The sequence below is a fragment of the Helianthus annuus genome, chromosome 1 (genome assembly GCF_002127325.2).
Source record: "Helianthus annuus cultivar XRQ/B chromosome 1, HanXRQr2.0-SUNRISE, whole genome shotgun sequence".
Lineage (NCBI taxonomy): Eukaryota > Viridiplantae > Streptophyta > Magnoliopsida > Asterales > Asteraceae > Helianthus > Helianthus annuus.
Window position 1 is genome coordinate 43177193 of NC_035433.2, and position 21771 is coordinate 43198963.

The 21771-nt window shown below is 38.5% G+C and overlaps 1 long non-coding RNA gene across 15 annotated transcripts; it reads right to left on the reverse strand.

Moving 5' to 3' along the window:
* Positions 1–8294: 8294 nt before the first annotated feature.
* LOC110865437 lies at positions 8295–17662 on the reverse strand. Of its 15 annotated transcripts, none has more exons than XR_004859753.1 (8): positions 17539–17660; positions 16671–16745; positions 16518–16564; positions 15956–16090; positions 11882–11925; positions 9195–9402; positions 8939–9110; positions 8295–8523 (listed from the first exon to the last, which is right to left on the reverse strand). It is a non-coding gene; the product is annotated as an uncharacterized LOC110865437 (long non-coding RNA). The 15 variants fall into 15 exon arrangements; XR_004859756.1 differs by having other exon boundaries at positions 9195–9223; positions 15956–16158; XR_002550679.2 differs by having other exon boundaries at positions 15956–16158.
* Positions 17663–21771: the final 4109 nt, after the last annotated feature.

Here is a 21771-nt window from a genome sequence, read left to right on the forward strand (position 1 = left end):
AAACTTAATTTAGAATTTAATTAACAGACTCTTCATACAGCAATTGCAAGTTCATGTATTTGCTATCTTTTCCCATCTTCGCTTTGGTCATCTCTGGTTCAGACCACTCATCTACATATCCAATAAAATCTAAAAAAAAATTGATTAATAAATAATGTAATCAGCACAAAAAAAATTAAAAATTAATCTATATTTATATATTTCTTAATTTGGAATATTGTTGGTATATATGATGAAGTACAAACCAACTCGATACTTGACATCAACTTCACCGCCTTTAATGGACTCAAAAGATGCTAACCGAATACCATATAAACTTCCATCAAAGTTCTCACACTTTTTAACAGATGTATCAAAGTTTAAGCTAATAGCATGTTCCTTATCAAAGTGTTTGAAATTTGACTTAATGACAGAAAGTTGAGATTTATAAATGTAATAAGACTCGTTTTCATTAAGCAAAATTTCATGTTTTTTCATGAACTTGCTCCAAACAGTTGTCTGCATCCTGGTACCCTAATAAAAACAGAAAAAAATTGGTAAGTATAGACAAAAATATAAAAAATAAGCTACATTTTAAAAATCAAATGACATTCAAACCAACCTGCTCATCCATGACCACCATTTCAGTACCAAGGATTTCTCCTTCTCTTTCTGGATTCACACGAATCCAAAGTCTTAACACCTTGATTTTGATGGTAAACAACTTGGATCTCCAATCAAGATTGTTTAAGAAAGTAACATTATTTTCATCCATTTGTATGATATTTGAGCCGAAATGAGATGATTAATGTTAGAAAATAATTCGTAATGAAATCAAATGAATGTATTAACTAAATATATATATACAAATTTAGTTTACTTATTTTTGTAAAGTTAAAAAATTTATTAGAAAACAAAATCTTGCCCGAAATTAAAGACATTTTTATTTTTAGAAATGGGTTTACATTTCTAAAAAAACTACAAATCATCTTAAAGATTTAGGAATTTATTTATTCAAGTTAATTGATTAATTAAATATGGCATGATTGTAATGGTTTACAAAACTTCAATACAAAATATTAAAAAAGGATTCTTACTTTCCATCATTAAAAACAAAACTTAGGAATGTTTTATTAAAAACTTAAATAAAACGGCCAAATATAATTTAGAATTTCAAACACAAATATAAAAAAAAACTATATTCTAATTTCAAACCTTTTAATTTCAATAACCAAACTTTTTTTATTTTTATAAACAAAATTTAAATGGAAAGTATTCTTAAATTTATATATGCGTGTAAAAAAGGAAACAGCATAAATTCAACCTAATTATAGGTAATCCTATAGAATGTGGCAGTTTTTTTTTTTTTTAAAGATTACCTTAATTTTTTTTTATTAGAATATTAACGATTGATATAACCAGAAAACTTGTTAAGTTACATCAAAACAGAAGGTAGACGGGCAACAAGCTGCGCCGCCACCCCTTTCTGAATTGCAAACCCCAACCTCCCGAACACAAACCCCTGCCCCCTTGGGGTCGAACAATTGCTATGGATAACCCGTTGAACCCTCGTCAAGAAGTTAATGGCTTCTGGCGCTAGGGAGCCAAAAGTATCAAAGGCAAAAGGGATAAAAACATGTTGGTTCTCTGCGCAAGCTTTAGCGTGCTTATCCACTTTCTTTGATTCTGCCTTTCTTGCTGCTAGTCCAGCTACAAACCCATTTTCCCTTAAACCAACCAAAGGGGAAACCCCCGTGAGGTCTACACAAGCATGTTTCCCCCCAGCCCAGCCAAAGACGAGCAGATCCGCTGGTCGCAGAGTAGATCTCCCTTCCATCGGGTCCGTGAGAAAATTCACAGGGGCCTCTTTCTTAGCAGAAATCCCAGCTCTTCTTAAGATGTCCCCCAAAACATCTCGCACCCAGTCATGCCGATATTTAAACCCAGGGAGCTCTTTACAGTGAACTGCGTGCTCCCCATATTTATCCATACAAGCTTTACGACATATCGGGCAGGTTTCATCTTCTGGGTACATAGGGATCATTAGCCGGTATTTGAGAATGGTTCTGTATTCTACTGCCGACATGCATTGTCCTAACCCCTCAATCGGGATAACGGTCAAAAATTCCTGAGCATGGGGACCCTTCAGACACTCAAACACCGCCTTCTGGCGGGGTGACAAATCAAAAGCTTCTCCCAGGCTTTGAGCGATTTTGCTAAAAAGTGCATTCGCCAAAGTTTTTTGTGGCTTCGAGGGGGCGGTGTCCTTGTTAGAGAAACCGCCAATATCCAAGTCTGGGAGAGAGACATTTAAGCGTTCGAGCGCTTGTTGATAGTCTGGGTCAAGCCCGACAACCCTACCGTTTCGAAGGATATGATCCTGTAGTTCCCAAGACTGAGCTCTAGATGCCACAAAGGCATAAGCCCTAACATCTCGGGCTGAGAAGAGGCCCAAACCACCTAGGCGCATTGGCAAAGATGCTAGACGCCACTGGAGGTCACCAAAGAAGGGGCCGCCACCCACTACTATGTCTTCTATAGCCTTTCTAAGGCCATCATCGAACCAAGATACCGCATCCTCCATCAAATGGGGTTGACAAGTCCGCAGCCCAAAAAGCAACTTAGCAACACCCATGCACGACCTTAGCAGAAGGAGTTCACATTGGGGATCCCTCAGGCAGGGTAAGAGTTTCATAAGGTCAACCGCCCCCGAGGCCCGCCGCCTTGCCAACTCTCCAATAAAGCTAGGATCCCGACTAACAGCTCCACCAAGGAGCTTAACCCCCTTCTCTGGTCTACCGATCCCTCTCGGGAAAAGCCCATCCTGAACTTTCTGGCCGTCGCATGTCGGCCAATAAACCTCTGTTTTCTTAATATTGAGATAAAGCCCTAGAGATGGCCCCTCCTCGTTGATGATGTCTAAGGCCTTAGCAACCTCAGAGGCGTTGCCGATAATCGTCCCATCATCCAAGTACCAAGCATGAAACGGGAGTTTACAGCGGTTTTGAACTCGGAGAATAAGGGGGTGTAAGGCGAGGGCAAAGAGAAGGGGCCCCAAAGGGTCTCCTTGTTGAACTCCGGTAGTAGCCCCAATACACTTGTTACCAACATACAACCTAGCAGGCTGAGCGTAAAGAAATTGGACCCACCGATAGATTGACGGGCAACGCTGATGAATCTCTTGGAGAAAGGATGTGCGGTCGACCGTGTTAAAAGCATTGGAGAAATCCACATTAAGAAAGGCTAAGGAACCATCTGCATGAAACGAGTTGAGAAACCTGTTTGCACTGTGAAGTACCGCCTCTGCCCCATTTGGCATCCCCACCCCAAACTGATAGTCACCTAAGTATTGGGTCATTTCTTTCCCGACCTTCTTCATCGCCACCTTGGAAACCAACCTTCGCCAAATACCCCCCACAGCAATAGGCCGAATTCCTTTATCAGGTTTCAATAAGGGGGTGAGGGGGGCCGAGGCAACAAACTCAGCAAGCACCATAGGGCAGGACCCCCCAAGCCATAAGTTAACAACTTCAGTAATGCTTGTAAGCAAACCTAAGGAAGTCACCGAGCCCTCGCCACCAATAGCATCTAACAGGTGTTGGGCCCGCATCCCGTCTCTACCGCATGATGTCCCTTTAGGAAATGATCGAATACATTGAGCACACAATCCCCATCAACAACAAGAGTGGGTTGGGCCAAAGAGTTGGAAGGCAATGACGGGGGCGACACCACTGGGTGTTTATCAATAAGAGCTTTCAAGGTCGAATCACCTAGAGGGGCAACTCCACTAGAGCATAGGACCTTAACCGCAGCCGTGAAATGTCCATCCCTGACTTTCCGAAGGCATTGCTTAATATTAGGGTCCCTTTCTTTTTCTTCCTCTTTCCTGCATTCTCCCCTAGGGCCCCCGTCTCCCCCACGCTATCCAATAGTGAAGCGACCAAATCATCAAACCCAGACCCATCTTTCCACACTGTAAGCGCTTGCAAGGTTTAAATATATATCGTGGGTTACAAAATTAAAATAGGAAACAAAATCATACGAAACTTTATTTTTATATCATTTTCTTTTTGAAAAGTGGCGGCATAAACAATTTTTTCAAACAAATTACGTTAATGAAGTTTAATATGATCACTAATTTTCTTAATTATCAAACTAAGAAACATAAAATTTCAAAAAAAAAAATGTTGATTACACTAAAAATAGGATTAATAAAAAACATGTAGAAAAAAAAACAGAAACACAGTCTAGTCATATAAGCATTCAAAACTAAGTACTTCGGCCACAAATATAAAAGGCCCAAAAAAGTATCACCAACATCTACTATGACATCAGATCTACGTAACAACCACACCAAAAACATACCACTAAATGTATTCTAACGATGAACAGTGTATGCAAAAAAAAAATACTACCAAATAATACCATGTACCTTCACCAACTCAGTTATAAAGCAACATACCTTTACTTTTAACAAAAACCATCTGAAACGAAGAACCAAATACCGGACCGTTTGTCTCTAACAAACTATCACATACCGGTAACATTGAATCGCAGACAGCATTATGAGAACTCCTTACCAATAGCCACATTCCAAGTTTGACCAGCGCTGTCCTTGATGGTCAAATCCATCTTTCGATCCAATCCATGAGTTTGTGCCCACTTCTTCTTCAAACTCTACAAATCAGAATATAAGATTAAATAATAGCTACCATTAAATCTGGTTTTCCTACAACTAATGACTTCAACTGGATTTACAAAACATACATTAATATTATGAAAACCTAAATAATAAAAACTTACATAAACGTTGTCAAAAACAAAAGTAACCGGTACTTCGTCATCAACACTCTGTTCAAATACAGGCGCAGCAACCGCATTACGCACCTATTCATCAGACACTTAAATTAAGTCATCAATTGGTTCTTTTTTTATAACACACACTTCAGGCAGGTAAGTAAGAAGGGCAGGCTTACAACTAAACAAACTCAATTCAAAAATCTTAAAATCAACCATTTCTAAAACCAACAAATGATCAAAATCGAAAAACACTATTACAGACTCTAAATAAAAGAAACTGTACACAGGAATTAAACACTTAATCGGCTACCAACAACAGTAACATCAACAAATAACAATACATGAACAACGAATTTAAAACCCTAAAACACAAAAAAAAAAACCCAAACATCAGAATCGACTATTAGAGACCATTAAAAAAAACTATACAAATGAATTAAAACCCTAATAGGCTATGACAATCAGTAACATCAACTACTCACAAACGAACAATCTAACAAAACCATTGAATCCGAAAATCGAATCAAAGAAAACTAAATCTTATGTAACTGATGGGGTTGTCGGAATGAAGCATGAATACCATCGATGAAGAAAGTTACCTAAAAAGATTGGTTATACCTCTTCACTAAATCACCGATTTGATCCCCGCCGATGTGATTTCCTGCAAAATTAGCCATATCAAAACATATAATCGATCATGAAATACTATAATTAGATAGTACCGTAGATGATCTGACTTCAAATCCGATGAGTCTTGAACAAAATATTGGATCGATTATAGTTCCTGTGTTCACCGTCTTCGTTCAGAGAGGAAAAAGAGAGAGAGTCCGATTTAGGGTTTTGAGAGGAGAGAGAAGGTTTAAGCGTAAATGAGAAGCCTTGGTTCGATCCTCAACTATGAGGTGTGCCACATAGATGCTGACATGGCTTGCTGAGTTGGCTTGCACCATTGGGTGACATGTGTCCCCCAATGGTTTGCTTTATTATATATATAGATTTATTTAACTCGTGTAACATACGGGGTTATAACCTAGTTAATTATATGGAAAACTATAACACTCTGTTCTCGAGCCTCATTTAACAGGGGGGGGGGAATAAATTAGATGAAAATATGAAAAAACCATGTTCCCATGATTTTTTACGGATAGAATGGGAGGGGAAAGGAGGGAAAGGGAAGAAAATTTGTACGTACATTTATCCTCCCAAATCAGAGAAATTAGGAGAGAAAATCTTATTACTTACTAAATTACCCTCATATCTAATAAAATGTTGAGTAAACTGCAATTTTACCTCCTGAGGTTAGAGGTCATTGGCACCCTTACCCCCCCCCCCTAAGTAAATAATTGCAATTTTACCCCCCACTGTTTGAGGTTATGTCGCAATTTTACCCCCCGGCTTCAATTTTGTTGACTGGTCTGTTGACTTGGGGTGAAATGACTATTTTACCCTTTTATTTTACCCCCCAATGTTTGCTGTTATGTCGCATGTTTACCCCCTGCCACCACTGCCACCGCCATTCACCACCACAACCACCACTGCCACCTACAGCCACAACCACAACTTAAACACCACCCACCACCGACAAAAAAGGAATCGCCTGTTCACCAGAAATCATCATCTTCACTATTCCGGCAACCACCGTCGTCTATTGTGCGAGGTTATTGTCAAAGCACATTAACATTTCATCTTCTCAAACAATCAGATTATATTACCTCTCTCTATTGGCACCTATCCTATATCTTTTCAAAATCAACAAACACAGTGTATAAAATATAAATCATTTCCTTTGCTTCATTATATTTCTGTTGTGTCTTTTATTCAAGAATTAACCTCCATCTCGGAAATCCATGTCTAAAATCCCAACAACCTATATATGCTGGATAAATCCCATTCATGGTTTAGTTGTAATGCTCATGAGCTTACTTCCATTATTACACTTGTGAACATTTCATTAGTTATTGTATCATTCAGAGTATGATAATTCCTTCACCTCCTCCATCTCTTGAAAGCCAACATCACCTCCTTTGAGTTTCAGCTATTTTCGTATATAAGTTAGCAGCACTCATTTGAAAGCCAACATCACCTCCTTCCACTTTTGTAGGTTCAGAGTGCGAATCATGCAACCTCCAGTAGGTTGTACCTCATGTATATATTTTTGTACACTCCATGAAAGCCAACATCAAGCTTTTCTGTTGGATATTTGAGGTGGGTGGAAAACCCCCAATTCTTGTTGTTTGATTAACCATTTCAGCAGTCCCTGTATAAAAGAAATAAGAAAAATTAAATTGGATCAACGAAAAAAAATATACCGATCGAACGATGTTGTATTGAATTCCAACGTAAACTCCGGTTGGTTCTGGTGTCGTTTTCTTGTTCCGGCCTGTTGGGTTTCGTATTCTTGTTAAGGGTTGGATTCTTGGTTCCCTCTCTGAACACATGGCCATAAAAGTCTTGAGTCGGCTCAAATCCAAACTTGGTCAGTAAGGATATCATTCACAATCAACTATAGCACCATCTAAACTAATAGTAAATAAAATCATTCAGGTTGTGTCAGTGGAGCACATAAACAGAGCCACTGTTATATGGGGAGGGAGAGAGATAAATCTGGAAGAGAGATAATGAGTGGGCTGGAGGTGGTTGAGGGTGGTGGCTGGAGGTGGCAGTGGTGGTTGTGGTGGTGAATGGCGATGGCAGTGGTGGCAGGGGGTAAAATCACAGAGTGCACAAAACACATGGGGTAATATGAAAGGGCATTATAGTCATTTCAAGTTATAGTCAACAGATTAGTCAACAAATTTGAGGCCGGGGGTAAGGTTGCGACACAACAGTGAACAGTGGGGGGTAAAATTGTAATTATTTCCTTAGAAGGGGGTAAGGGTGCCAAACTGCCAATGACCTCTAACCTCAGGGGGTAAAATTGCAGTTTACTCGAAAATGTTTTATGTTTAAAGGGTATAAATGTAAAATTGTTCCTTTCTTTTCTTTTGTTTTCTTTTTCTCCTAACTCGGGAACACATAAAATGCTTGATTTCTTCTCTTTTCCTTCATCTCTCATTAAACTCGGGAACACAAAAAAAAATCACATCTTTTCCTTCCTCGCCCCCTATTAAATGAGACTCGGGAATTAAATGACACTCGGAAACACACTATAAATGTCTTGAGTAATGTGTTTGTTTGAAAAAGGACGACACTTCATTCAAACGTTTTTTAATCGATTTTTAGCCTATAGTAAATATTCTTTTAACAAATATTATTCATTCAAGCAAAACAGCATAGATTAAAGCAGTGAACTATGAAGAATACAAAACCTTTATCAATATATAATATCACAGCCGCGTAGTTCGTTTTGACTGGTTAAAACTTGAAAATTAAAAATTGAAAATAAAGGTTTCCTGTTGGTGAAGCTCTTGATTATAGTGGTGCCTCCGCACCTCATCTTGATAAACACCCATTCATCCTAAAAACCACACATACACAACAGGATTACATAAACACAACCACAATAAACAAAAATCAGAGCTTCAAAATGGGCCAAATTTTCTCCAAACACCAATTGATAAAACACAAGAATCTGTTTTAAGATTACAAAATCCAATGTTTTTATCTAGATTATTGGCTACTTTGAATTGTCAAGTACAGATAAAGAGCGAGTGTTGTAAGTTGAGGTGAATTGATCTGGTTAGTTGCAAGGTTGTTAAGAGCCCCACCTCCATCATAAACATCATTCTCCTCTGCTGATGCAACCTGTAAGTCAAAGATCTACTCAGTTTTGCTACATACTTTTTTCTTATTTATTCCAGCTTTCATTTTAACCATATTTAGATCTATAGAAAGCAAGAAATTAGCAAAGATATGAGTTTTGTGCCATCTTTATATCTTGAAAGTGAAACAAGATCTATATTTACAAGATCCAATCTGTGTATACAGCCAAGCAAGAGTGAATAATTTATTTTACTTTTCTATATACAACTAATTTGGGAGGTGTTTTAGACAGCATATCAACACTTCTTAGGCTATGGGGTGTGGGCTTTATCAGGCGCCACGTCAGCCAGGGGCTTTATCACGCCCTTTCTTAACTTGCAAGGCGTGGGATAACGCCCCCTATTAAACAAAATAAAAACAAAAAGATTTTATTGGATGAAATGCATGTGGGCCCCACCTGAACACAGCTTCTTCCTCGTTACCATGGTGGCGGACAACCCATGGCGCCCCGGTTTAAGTTGCAGGGTGTGGGTGGGGGGCTATTGGAGGTGAGGTGGCGCCCTCCATACCCTCCGGCCGTATAGTGTTGTGATGAAACAATAAGCAAGTTTTGAGATTGCTAATCCAAACTGCATATCAAATCATTCAAGAGTAAAATAAGTATTGAACTGAAACAGATTTAATAAGAACTCCACCATTGATGGATGTCTTACCTGGCTAAAAATTTGTTTAGCTTACTTTCCTGTTCTCACATATACAAAAGTAGATTAGAGTTGTATTATTTGCATTTATCCAAGCTCTAATCATTATGCTTTTGAACAGGATGGAGGGATATGGTCTCATGGTACCAAAATGAAAGTCTTTAACGACCTTGGAACTAGCCGGATCAATTAACCTCCGCATACACAATAAATCAACTAGCTGGAGTCCATAAGCAATTAAGTTATCATTAAACACAGGTAATGTTGGTCAAATTTTGGTCAACAAATCTTCATATAAGTTGCTTATATATGAATAAAGGATAGCATATGCTGAGGTCACCCATGTATTCAACATTTCCCATTAAGGACACCCAACAATGTATTTGGTTCCATTTTTGGCCCGAAACATGATGAATTTTTTTTTTTTTTTAATTTTTTTAGAAGATAAAAATGACCTATTTTTTAATTAGTAAGTATTACGATTTGATACGTAATAACTGAATACATACCTGGGTGAGCAAGGATTGAACATAATACTCATGATTGGATATAGCTCCAATAATATAAGATTATAAGTTATGTCCAAACCGTGGTATATCATTGGAGTTACTAACTCCATTGATAATTGATGTCACCCTTTCTATTTTAATTTGTCCGAAACTTTGTGAGCGATCAAGACATCAATATCAATCTGTTATTCCAAAATATATGAAACTCATTTTCTGTGAGTGGACTAAAGTGATTTTTTCAAATGTTGACGGCCTAATAAATCACAAAACTGCATCGTGAAAGTATGTAGGGCAGGGCTTTCTCAGAGACAACCTGTTTTCAAAGGAAAATGCTGCAAACAATATAAGGACGTTTTCCTAGAGCCGGGGGTTTCACTGGAAGCAGCCTCTCCATTCCTACGGGGGCAGAGGTAAGGTTGTCTACATCTTACCCCTCAGACCCTACCTTAGCTTTGCTATTGGTGGGATTTACCGAGTATGATGATGATGATGAATGTAAGGCAGAGTTATCAAAAGCGAGCGCTTTTGGCACCTAGGCGCTTTTTCTGGGCGATTCGCATTTACTGCGCTTATAGTTCCTAGGTAATAATAGCGCAGCTTAATTCTTCCCATGCGTAATTAATGATTTATGCTTTTTATTTTTTTTTATTGGTAATTTCCACTTTTTCCGCAGTATTTATAGGGCTTTAAGTTTAAACATATGATATCAGTTTATTATCACATTTTTCAGTTCGAATTATCAAATTATTCAGTTCGCATTTTGGTGCTGAGACTCTTTAAGTGCTAGTATGAACATTATTGTTTTGGTTTTGAGTACTTTATTCCCTTAATGAACTTTTTAATTTTTTTATTTAAGTGCGCTTTTTTTTCTCGGGCCCACGCTTTTTTTGCGCCTATCGCCTAGGCCCTAATCGGAGCCTATGCGCCTAGAGTGCGCTTCGCGCCTTTAATAACTATGATGTAAGGATGTTTTCCATGATGTAGTTGTTAACAACAAACCATCACTAGTGCTCTAGTGGTGGCCACGGGTACTTAAGTTCCACCGACGGTGGGCCCGGGTGAGTTTTCCCCTCCAGGTCTCAAGTTCGAGTATGGGTGATAGGGGGTTTCTCATTGAGGGGTTTAAATCGGGGATCTATTGTGCGAGGGGGCTCTCTAGCGCGAACCTGGTTAAGACAACGTATGCTAGACCTCCCAACATTCGCGACCTTTCAAAAAAAAAGTTGTAAACAGCACCCTAGTTTTCTTTTGCTGCAGCTAACACACTCCCAAACACGTTTACTATCTCAGCTTTACATAATACTTCTACAACTTTAATCTGTCTACATGATTTATATGTTTCTATCTAACTGGCTATGTAGCAAGCTGCAACAGGAATGTGGCACCAAAGGTGCAATGGGGCCAAGTCTCCCCAGATTAGCATGACTGACATGCCGTTTGACTGTGCGTGTGTATGTTTGGAACAGAGCAGTTTCTGAAAAGAAGCACTTACTATAAGAACAAAGCTTTGTTTGTGTAGAACGTTAGCTTCTATTTCTTCCTACAAAACAAACTATTTAAACTAGAGGTAAAAGTAAGTGTTGGATTTTCAAAAGCAAAACTACTCTACCCTTCCACAGTTATCTAACATGTTCTTTTATGTCATTTTATATTGTACACCTACCTCTACAACTACTTTTTCGAAACACTTTAGTATCATGACAACTGCAGCTAAAGCAACAGCTCCAAGAGAGCTAACTTTGCCAAACATTCCTTAGCCTTAAAAAAAGGGTTATTGGATTTATCACCCCCAACTATTGGCTATTGGCCGCTGCCACCCTCAACTATCACTTTGACGCCCGTCACCCCCAACTTAACACTTGTCGTTAGCTGATCACTAACTTTTGATCCTGTTTTTATACTTTTGGGGGTGTCATAGGGATCTTTGGACACCCCGAAAAGTACAGTAACAAGCTCAAAAGTTAGTGATCCGTTAACGACGTGGTGAGAGAACAAACTAAGTGTTAAGTCGGGGGTGACGGGCGTCCAAGTGATAGTTGGGGGTGGCAGCGGCTAATAGCCAATAGGGATAGCTGTCAGATACATTTATTTTCGGACTGTCCACGTCCAGAAGGGTCTAATAACATACTCATGTAGTCATGTCTAAAAAATTAAGTAATGGACCTCAAGAGTATGTGCAGAAGAGCATACCTTTTCTTCAAGGGTTGATATGTACTCCATCATTATAGCTGTGTCTGCACACAAAAAAAGCCAAAATTACAGTCAACTTATAAGCCCTTAAAACCACCAATTTATCTCCTCCTTCAAGGACAAACCGTGTGTACCATATAAGTAGAAAACTAGTTGTAACTACGAAATACCATCACACACACACTGCACAGATTATTTTGCATCACCAATTAGGATGTTTTCTTTTTTCTTTTTTTTTTTTTTTACAAAGAACACTGGACATGAAACCCGAGGCCATAAAAAATCCTATTAGGTGCTAAATTGTCAATGCTTTTAAGCACCACTTATTGATTGAAAAACGTAACTCGGAATGCAATCACACTAGAGTTTGGTCCCAGACTCCTCTTGCAATGTTTAAATAATTTCATGATGTTTTATTTTTATACTATGCCAGTATGTCTAATTGGGTGGGGCGAACCTTGGAGCAAAGGTAAAGTTGCAGCCATATACATACTATGCCTAGGCGCCAAAAGCGCACACTTTTGATAACTCTGGGTCTAGCGTTTTAACTTTTGAAGTCTTGACACCCGGCTTGTAGCACACATCTGTTCCCATCAGGTGATCTACAATTCTCCAAAACTTCACAGGACTGGAATTGCATGTCTACTGTCCGAATGTTAAGGATACAAACTTCTCGAATTAAGTTTCCTATCAAGCCATTTAGATATGCGGTTGCGAAAGATATGCAAAACTAAATACTAAGGATGTCTCGTGGTGCTAAAGGATAAAGACATAAGAGTGCTTAGAGACCCATAGACCAATCAAGTCTACTTTGTGCAATGGTGTAGGGATGTTAAATATTCGAATCGGATTTGAAAATTTCCAAATTCAATTATCAAGGTTCGAATTTGGTTTCCAAAAATTCGAATTTGAGTTCAGGATTCAAACCATATATGAATTTATGATTTTCACTTCGATTCGGATTCATATCACACACACACACACACACACATCAAGGTTTAAAAGAATGGAAAAGAGTTTCGAGGCGTTTTCCCTTCGCCGCACGAGGCTCGAGGCGAAAGGCCGAAGCAGTATTAATAAATAAATATAAAAATTGTATATATTATAAAAATAATAATACTAACTAATTTCATCATCAAAATCATCAAAAACACACATAAAAAAGTCATAAAATGCTTGAAATTGACACAAAAAGTCAAAAACAACTATCAAAATCCTTCGCCTCAGCCCCTCTGAGGCACATATATAATAAAAACCCCATGAGGCACACCTCAGACTCGTTTTTTGGCCGTTTCGCCTCGAGGCGCGCCTTGAGGCGCACGCCTCAAGCGTTTTTTAAAACCATGATATATATATTGCATTTGTATATCCATAAATATATATACACACACAACACACGCTTGGAAAAAAAAAAGCTTCTAACTTTGAGCCAAAATATAAATTACATCCATAAGGCATAAGTCCATCAAATCACTAAGCCCAAATGCCGTTAGTCCCATATTACTTCTTTCTAGAATCTAAAGTTTCTAACCTAAACCTACTATAAAATTGTATTTGGGTGTTACAGTTATATTATATTCTTTTGACATAATGATAGTTTCTGAATTTTGTAGATTATTATTTTTATGTTCAAAATAAATAGTTCATTTTGGGTAAATTTGAATCAAATTGATTTTATTTGATTTGAATTCGAGTTACGCATACGAATCAAATTGAATTTCAAAATGGGGCTAAATTTCGACTCTAAATTGAATTCAAATCCAATACAAGTCCATGTATAAAAACAAAGGGTTGGTATTATGATAGTTAGGTGCAAAGGGCTCGCCTAGTGATCCATGTATAAAAACAAAGGGTTAGTATTATGATAGTAGTCAAAATAGGTGCAAAGGGCTCGCCTAGTGCCTAGCCCAGACACGTGGCTAAGAGAAACAATGAAAATAATAAGATTCATTAAAGGGGCAAGAGTGTCATGGTCGTAGCGAAGTAATGGGTTCGTGAGTTCCACTTGCGCCCCAACAAAGGCATGCGCATGCGTCTCTGGCACAAGGATCTCGCCTCGACTTGTGTGTGCCTTGTGCGCTTCTAAACATACCCATAAACGTTATTGTGTATGAAGGATTTCCCAACAAACAACTACATGATAGAAACTAGAAAGCCAAGTTGAAAAGGTTGGCGAGTTATCGTTTTCTATAGTTGAATGGATGGTTCCTTGGGAACTTCCCATGAACACTCATATGTTGGATTTACAAGGTACTTAGCTTAATCCGCCAATGTGAATCATTGAAAACAAAGGAGACATGTTGCATAAATGCATGATAGTAAAAAACAAGCATTTAGAGAACATGCTAGATAAGAGAGAAGAAAAGCATAATCATATATTAAAAAACTACATATATATATATATATATATATATGTATATATAAGAGTCATAAACATGAATGATTAATACCATTTTACAAATACAACAAAAGACCCAAGATGATTGTCTTGAAAAAAAAAATAAGTATCATTTTTAGTGTGGTGTTAGTCCCACATGGCTATGAAAGGAATCTTAAGTCATAACAAGAAAGCATAAGTTGGTTTATGCCTTTTTTTGTGTGGGCTAAAGCCCATTTCTTGGTTTTAAAAAGCGAGATGTGCACAAAAGTGACGGGATCTAAATTCAAAGCGCAAAAGCGATGGGATTTTCATACCCGAGGCGCAAGGAGATTATCTTGGTTTTAAAAAGTGAGAAACGCACAAAAGCAATGAGGTCTAAAAATGAAGTGCAAAGCACAAAAGGCGGTGGGCTTTTCGTACCCGAGGCGCAAGAAGATTATATGAATTTTTATATATATCCCATAAGTTTTTAGCATCCCTTATAAAAAATATAGCTATAACCATGGTTGCAAAAGTCGCTAGGCGCTCCTTAGTCGGCCGACCGGGGAGTTGAGAGTACTCGGCCTAGACGGAGATTACTCGGGGAGTACTCGGACATGTTAAATTATAAAGAAACAAGCTTTTTGGAAATTAAAGATATGTCAAATAACATAAATTTACTAATATTTATAACAAAATACGTGAAAATGATATTTATTTTTTAATATAATAGGCATAGAAATTATGTTTTATTATTTTTTAAGTCAAACAAGGCCCGAGTTGACCTACTAGATACGATTTTGGCCAAGGTTGACCATGTTTGACCGATTCCGAGTAATTAGGCGGAGTCAAAGAAAGTCGCCTCGGCAGCCTACCTTGTAGCGACTACTCGGAGAGTACTCGGCCTTGGAAACCTTGTTTTACAACCATGGCTATAACTAAGGTTTATATATGATTTTACCTACATGTACAAGTCAAAAAAACTATAGTGCAAACTTTGATGCATAAAAACACCCAAAGCACACGAGGCGCGCGCATCGGACCCCAAGAAAACCCAAAATTCGCGCTTTTCTAAACGGCGCGCCTCAGGTGACATGAGTTGCTGAAGCCTGCGCCTCGCGCCTAGGCGCGCTTTGTAAAACCCAGGCCCATTTCAAGCTGATTTAGGCTTGTTTTGGCTGGTTCAGAGCCCATTTTGTCAGGTCAGATGCGTCTCGTCTGTTCAGACAATTTTTGCGTCCGAACAGAGTGAGGGGCTCGCCTTGCCTGCACCTGGATCGCCTCAACAACGCTTTATTAAACCTCTTCATGTGTCCGAGTTGCCTAGGCCTCGCCTCGTGCTCCTTTGAGAACATTAACATATTGCACCTTGCATTGATCCTTAACAAGAGGCTTATTTCGTGAGAGGGTGGGTTTGTAAAAAAAAAAAATGCTTCGTGTATAACTAATTTTGTTGTATTGCTCGGCGTAGCTAGTGAGAGGGTAACGCATCTAATGCCTACCATCCTAAAGAATTTAAGAACTTCATTTTTTGCTTCAGTGAAGACCAACCACAGGCCATCAAAATGTAATACATAGAAAGACTTGGCTAATAGATCTTTCAAAGAACGCACTACCTTTAGAACATTAAATCGATTCTCTACATATATAGCACAAGCTCTGCTACTAGCAGCAATAACAATAAACATCCTAGAAACAAAGTCGAATATAATCACCTTTCTTAATCGTGTTTGCATGTGAGCAGCATCAAGTTCTTGTTCTAGCTGTGTCATGTCTTTCACAGAGAGCTTCTCAGCATTATCCTCCTCACTCAGCAAGCCTGTGCAGAGTTTTTCATCTCCACTTGATCCCTATTGAGGAGCCCATTTCCATATGCAACCATAATGATCTTGCTTTCCATTATATATTGGCCTTGTTCCTAATATTAAGGTAGCGTTCGTTTCATGGAATGGAATGGAATGGAATTAGGAAGTTTTTCTTTGTAAAATTGAACTTGGTTGGGGGAGGGAGGAATTTGAAATCCTTCACTCTAATGAAATTTGTGACTATTTCAACATTCCTTAGAAATCCTTCACTCTAATGAAGGAATGGAATGGAATGTTGAAATAGTCACAAATTTCATTGATTAAAGAAATTCATTGGATTTCAAATTCCTCCCTCCCCAAACCAAGATCAATTTTACAAAGAAAAGCTTCCCAATTCCATTCCATTCCATTCCATTCCATGAAACGAACGCTACCTAAATGTTTGCGTGCAAGCTCACGTAGACTGTATTACCTGTCCATTGTCTGTCGAAGCTCTTTATACGTTTGGAATCTTTTGCACTGCAAGAAAAGTTAACTAGCTCATTTAATGATCAACTCACAACACATTCAGCATTGTTGTTAGCACAACAATGGCCAGATAGCTCTATATGGGACTATTGCTTACTTGGCCTGCTCCGATGATGGTTCTCTCTCCTGCTTCTAGGCATCTTTCTAATATTAAGAAAGAATGCCCCCTACACTGAAACATATATAGTTAGAAAAGATTAAATGATTGGAAACAATATGCGTAAGATGTGTGGTGCATGAATTCAAATATCTTCAAGAGTGTCATATCCATTGGTTAGAATATGTACAACATTTTCAAACATTCCTAAGCAACTGAATGCTGGGGATAAACTAATGATGTCATACTAAAACTACTATCTGTTACTTGATGGAGTTTACATACAGTAGTAACTAGTACGTGAAGATAGTGATGATAACATTAATTAAATTCTTTTTCTTCCTTTCTTGACTTGTTAATTAGAAGTATCACCTCTTCAAAAAAAATGACGCATAGATAGTGATTTCACACCTTGTGTAACTGAACGCCATCTTACATATTGTTCCGTGCAATTAAGGAGTTGGACTCAACGGATATTGGGTAAACGGGATTATTGTAACACCATTTGCATGTGCATCAGAACACTTAAGAGGCTACAATTTGATCTTCATCTCACCATTTTATCGTCTATTTTAAGCTTCTCTTTTATGACAAGTCACAGAATAAAGGAGCCTTGATCCTAATTAATCAATTGTTTAGCGTATCAGCCACAGTAACGGAGCTATAGATGAAATTGATGACGTATGTTAACATAATATACATAAAATAATATATTATTGCCCCAGAAACTTCCACTTTATCCAAAATTAAGCTCCGAGCATAACTTAATATGAAGCACAAGTGTAGAATGATTCGATATACGAGCAATTTATGAGAGAAAAGATGCAAAATGACATTGAATAACATATAAAAGGACGACGAAATTCACCTGTTACTACTGCCGCTGCAAAATTCTAGGGTTTCCACCGGCGGAGAAAACGACGTCGCAAAGATGCCCATTATTCTATCTTCCGACGGTGTTCATTATCCTATCTGATCGATATTTATTTATTTATGTCACCGATCACCGACTTACAATATACCTAAGGGTGGGAGTTGGCTACAAAGTCCATTTTTCCTACAAAGTATAAAAAGTCATAAAACACCATAATGTCAACCATAAAATACACTCAAAACTACAAATAACATAGTGGAGATTACTAAAACACCATATTTGTGGGTTTTGTGTTGTGTTTTGGATGATAAGGCTTTAATTATCGAATGACTAATATTAGTGTGTTTTATGTTGATTATCATGTTGTGTTTTATATTCATAGTTGTACGATGGTGTGTTTAAAGTTTTTAAGGAATGTTAGGGTTTGGATATTGTGTTTTAGTGGTCTTCACTATGTTATTTGTGGGTTTTGAGTGTGTTTTATGGCTGAAATTGTGGTGTTTTATGACTTTGTACACTTTGTAGGAAAAATGGACTTTGTAGCCAAACCTCACCCTATACCTAAAACAATTCTTTCAACCCTATAATTTTGACACGTGCTATATCAAAACACACTGTAGTGGTAACAATTTATAATGCCCATTATCCGATATGTGGCATCCTAGTCACACTTGGGCATTATAGCAAAAGTGGCGTAGTGGAGCCTTATGCCAATAACCCTCATTCAATCATTTCACAATTATTTTTTTTAATTTAAAACATAAAAACTTCATTAATTTAAAAAAAAAATACACTACCTGAAATTAGAAAAAAAAATAACTGAAAAAAAACCGAAAATAAAAAAAAAACATAAAAAAACCGAAAAAAATAAAAGAAAGTTAAAAAAAAAGAACATCATCTAGAGTCCATATTTTTCTCTAATTTTTTGGCGTCGCATTTGCGCAAGGATCAACGCATCGCCTTGTAGGTGGTCGATAGGTTTGGACAAAAACTCAATGTCCTTTTCCATTTGTCTCGCCTCTTGCATCTCGTTAAACTTTTTGGTTTCGGCCACTCGTTCTTTCATAATCTCATAACGTTGGTGGCCGAGGTCGCGAATGTCTTGGAGACGACGGTTCATCTCCTCGAAATCTTCCTTTAACTCGAGATCGGAAGACGACTCGACCGTTTTTTTCCCGGTTCCCTTTCTTCTACCGGTGGGTCGGACCAACTCTTCTTGAATTCCCTCGTCAACGTGCACCGCCTCATTTAAATCAACATTGCGGGCATCCGATGTCGGAGTTGACGGGTCAACGGAGGATGATATTTTTGACCTTTTAGCCCGACGTCTACTACTAGACGTCATTGGATTAACTACCGCCCACTTTGGACTTTTTCGTAGTAGCTCCCAACACTTATAGTACGTGAAAGGGCAGTTCGTCCTCTCGAACTCCTCCAAAGTCCTCGTTAAAACCCCGATGTCACTTTCACCGCTCGGACGAGTATCGTAGTTACGTTGGTAAACTTCTTGGAACGCGTGAGACTTGTTGTTGATGTCGGTCCATTTGCTAGAAATGGAATCTTTGTCCCGATGTTCGCCTTGACCCCACGTGCTAAAAAAGAGTGCACGAACCCTATCCCAAAAAACCGGGCCCGTTTGAAAGTTTGCTACAAATTAAAAAAAATTATAAGTTGTATGTTAAAAAATAAAGTAACAAAATAAGTAAAATAATATATATATAAAATAGTTACCGGTTTCTTCGTCCTCCGAAATGTCGAGCCACACCCGAGTCAACGTGAATTCCTCTTCCATCGTTGATGCGTGTGAAGTGTAGTATATTTTTTATGTATATTTTAAGTCATTTTTACACTTTTAGCCAAGGTTTAAATTTATAAAACACGATATTTACTAACACTAGACACATATATGGGCAAGTGCACTCATCGTGGACGTAGTATAGTGTTGGTAAGATACCGAGGTCGTCCAAGGACACAAGAGCTTTTAGTACCGGTTTATCCTCAACGTCTAATCAAATCAAAAAGTTAGAAAAGGTTTTTAAACTAAGAAAATAAAAACTAACTAAATGCTGAAAAATAAAAATAAAATAAAAACAGATAGACAAGATGAATCACTTGGATCCGACTCGTGTATTAGTATAACCTTTGATTATTTTCGCATTTTTGCACTTGTTTAAGAGATTATCTTAGTTATTGTAGTAGGCCCCTCTTTTGAAGGCGACGTTACCCTCAACCCAGTAGTTTGAGTCAGCAAGGATACAATCCTAAAGGGTTGGATTATTGGAAGATAATTAATTAAGTTATTAGTGCGAATTATGGTAGGCCCCGCTTTTGGCGGTGACGTTACCCTCGGCTAAGTAGTCTGAGTCAGCAGGGATACAGTCCTAAATAGCCGGGTTATAGTATTAATAGTAGTTAACTTATGAGGGGGTCAAAGAGTTTGAATCCCCGCCATCCAATACCTATGGGCATTGAAGGAGATCCTACTAAATTTGACCCAGGTCCCTTGCAGGACCTCTAAACGCTGAATAAGGGCAAGACCCTTACCAAACCGTTCCCTTAACCCCCGACCAGGTAGCCAACATACCTCCATATAGACCGTGGAGATATGAATGGTGAAAATCTTTTATTTTATATAGACAGTAAAATAATGCCAAGACACCACGGACAAACGATAAGGAAAGATCACCTTCAACATAAGTAACTAGTTATTAAAGTCATTAATACAAAACCAAATAAAAAGTGCAAAAGATTAAAAATAAAAAGTATTATACTAAACACTTGTCTTCACCAAGTGATGTAAGAGACTTAGGCAAACATGGCCTTGATTGTCAAGAACTCTTACGATCAATCTTGGATCCCGAGACGACTCACACACTCTATGATGGACAATGGATGATGGTGGTGGATGATGGTATTATGGTGGTGGTGGGTGGTGGATGAAGTGTGAGAGAGGTGGTGTGCCAAGGGATGAGTTGGAATGAAACCAAGCACTCCTATTTATAGGCTGAACAGAAGGCTGTGCACGGCCCCGTGTCCGATGGACACGCCCCCGTGCCCGTCTGACACTCTCTCTCTTCATTAATTGTAATTCGCAATTACAATTAATGCGCCTGCTGTACTTTCGCCACGCCCCCGTGCTCACTGGACACGGCCCCGTGGTGGGCAATAGAAGCTTCTACAGGTTTGTCTTTTCTGCTGCTTCTTGGGCACGGCCCCGTGCTGGCTGAGCACGGGGCGTGTTCAATCTTCTGTTTTCTCTTCTTTGCTTGGGAGGATGCCGTTGAGGGTTCGGGCAATCTACTTTTGTTCCTTTTCTTGTATTTATGCTAGAATTAGCTGTCTTTTTGCTTCTTTTGTGTATTTGAGCTCATTTCATCCTGAAAATACAAAAGGAAGACAAAAACACTCTTTTTCCAACATTAGTACTTAAAAAGGGTTAGTTTTATGCCTAATTTGATGTAATTTATATGTTGCATTTTACACACATCAATCGTCCATTTAATAATATTTTTTGTACGCCGAGGTTCGTCTTTTTCCTTCTTCTTATGCGACCTTTTGCCGCGTTTCGATTTATCTTGCACCGGTTCGGGTTGCGTCTCCGGCACGACTTCGACATCGGGTTCGGATTCGGGTTGTGACGGTTGAGACCCGCCGGCTTGACCATAGCCGAAAGTGGGAGGCACAAACGGAGTGGCGCCACTCAAGTAAGCCGCGTACGTTAAAAAGCTCGGGTCCATGTCTTGAATGTTATACGGGTTTTGCGGTTGGGTTGTGTTCGGGTTCGTGGGTCTTGCGGGGACACCAAAAGAGGGTAGGTATGGATGCATGATTGTATAAAAAATAGGAGGAAGTGGGTTTTTTTTTTATAAAAATTAGAAGAAAGTGGGAGAGAAAGTAGGAGATAAAAATTAGGCCGGAGGTAGTGGGGGCGCCACCCAGGCCAACTCACTCTCTATAGCACCCGTAGGCGCTATACAACCACATCAAGCAATTTAATGGGGGGCGCTATAGAATGGGTTCCATGGTAATAACGAGCAGGAATCGCGTGGAACGAGGAGGAGTTATGACATTTGACCGTTGAAACGGTAACTTTTAAAAAAAATAATTTCCTTTTTTATAAATTAACATTTATAAATACCCAACATTTCTTGCATTTTTTATTCCATTCCTTTCACTTTCTCTAAACTTTTTATACCATTCTCTACATTTTTAAAACTATTATCTACA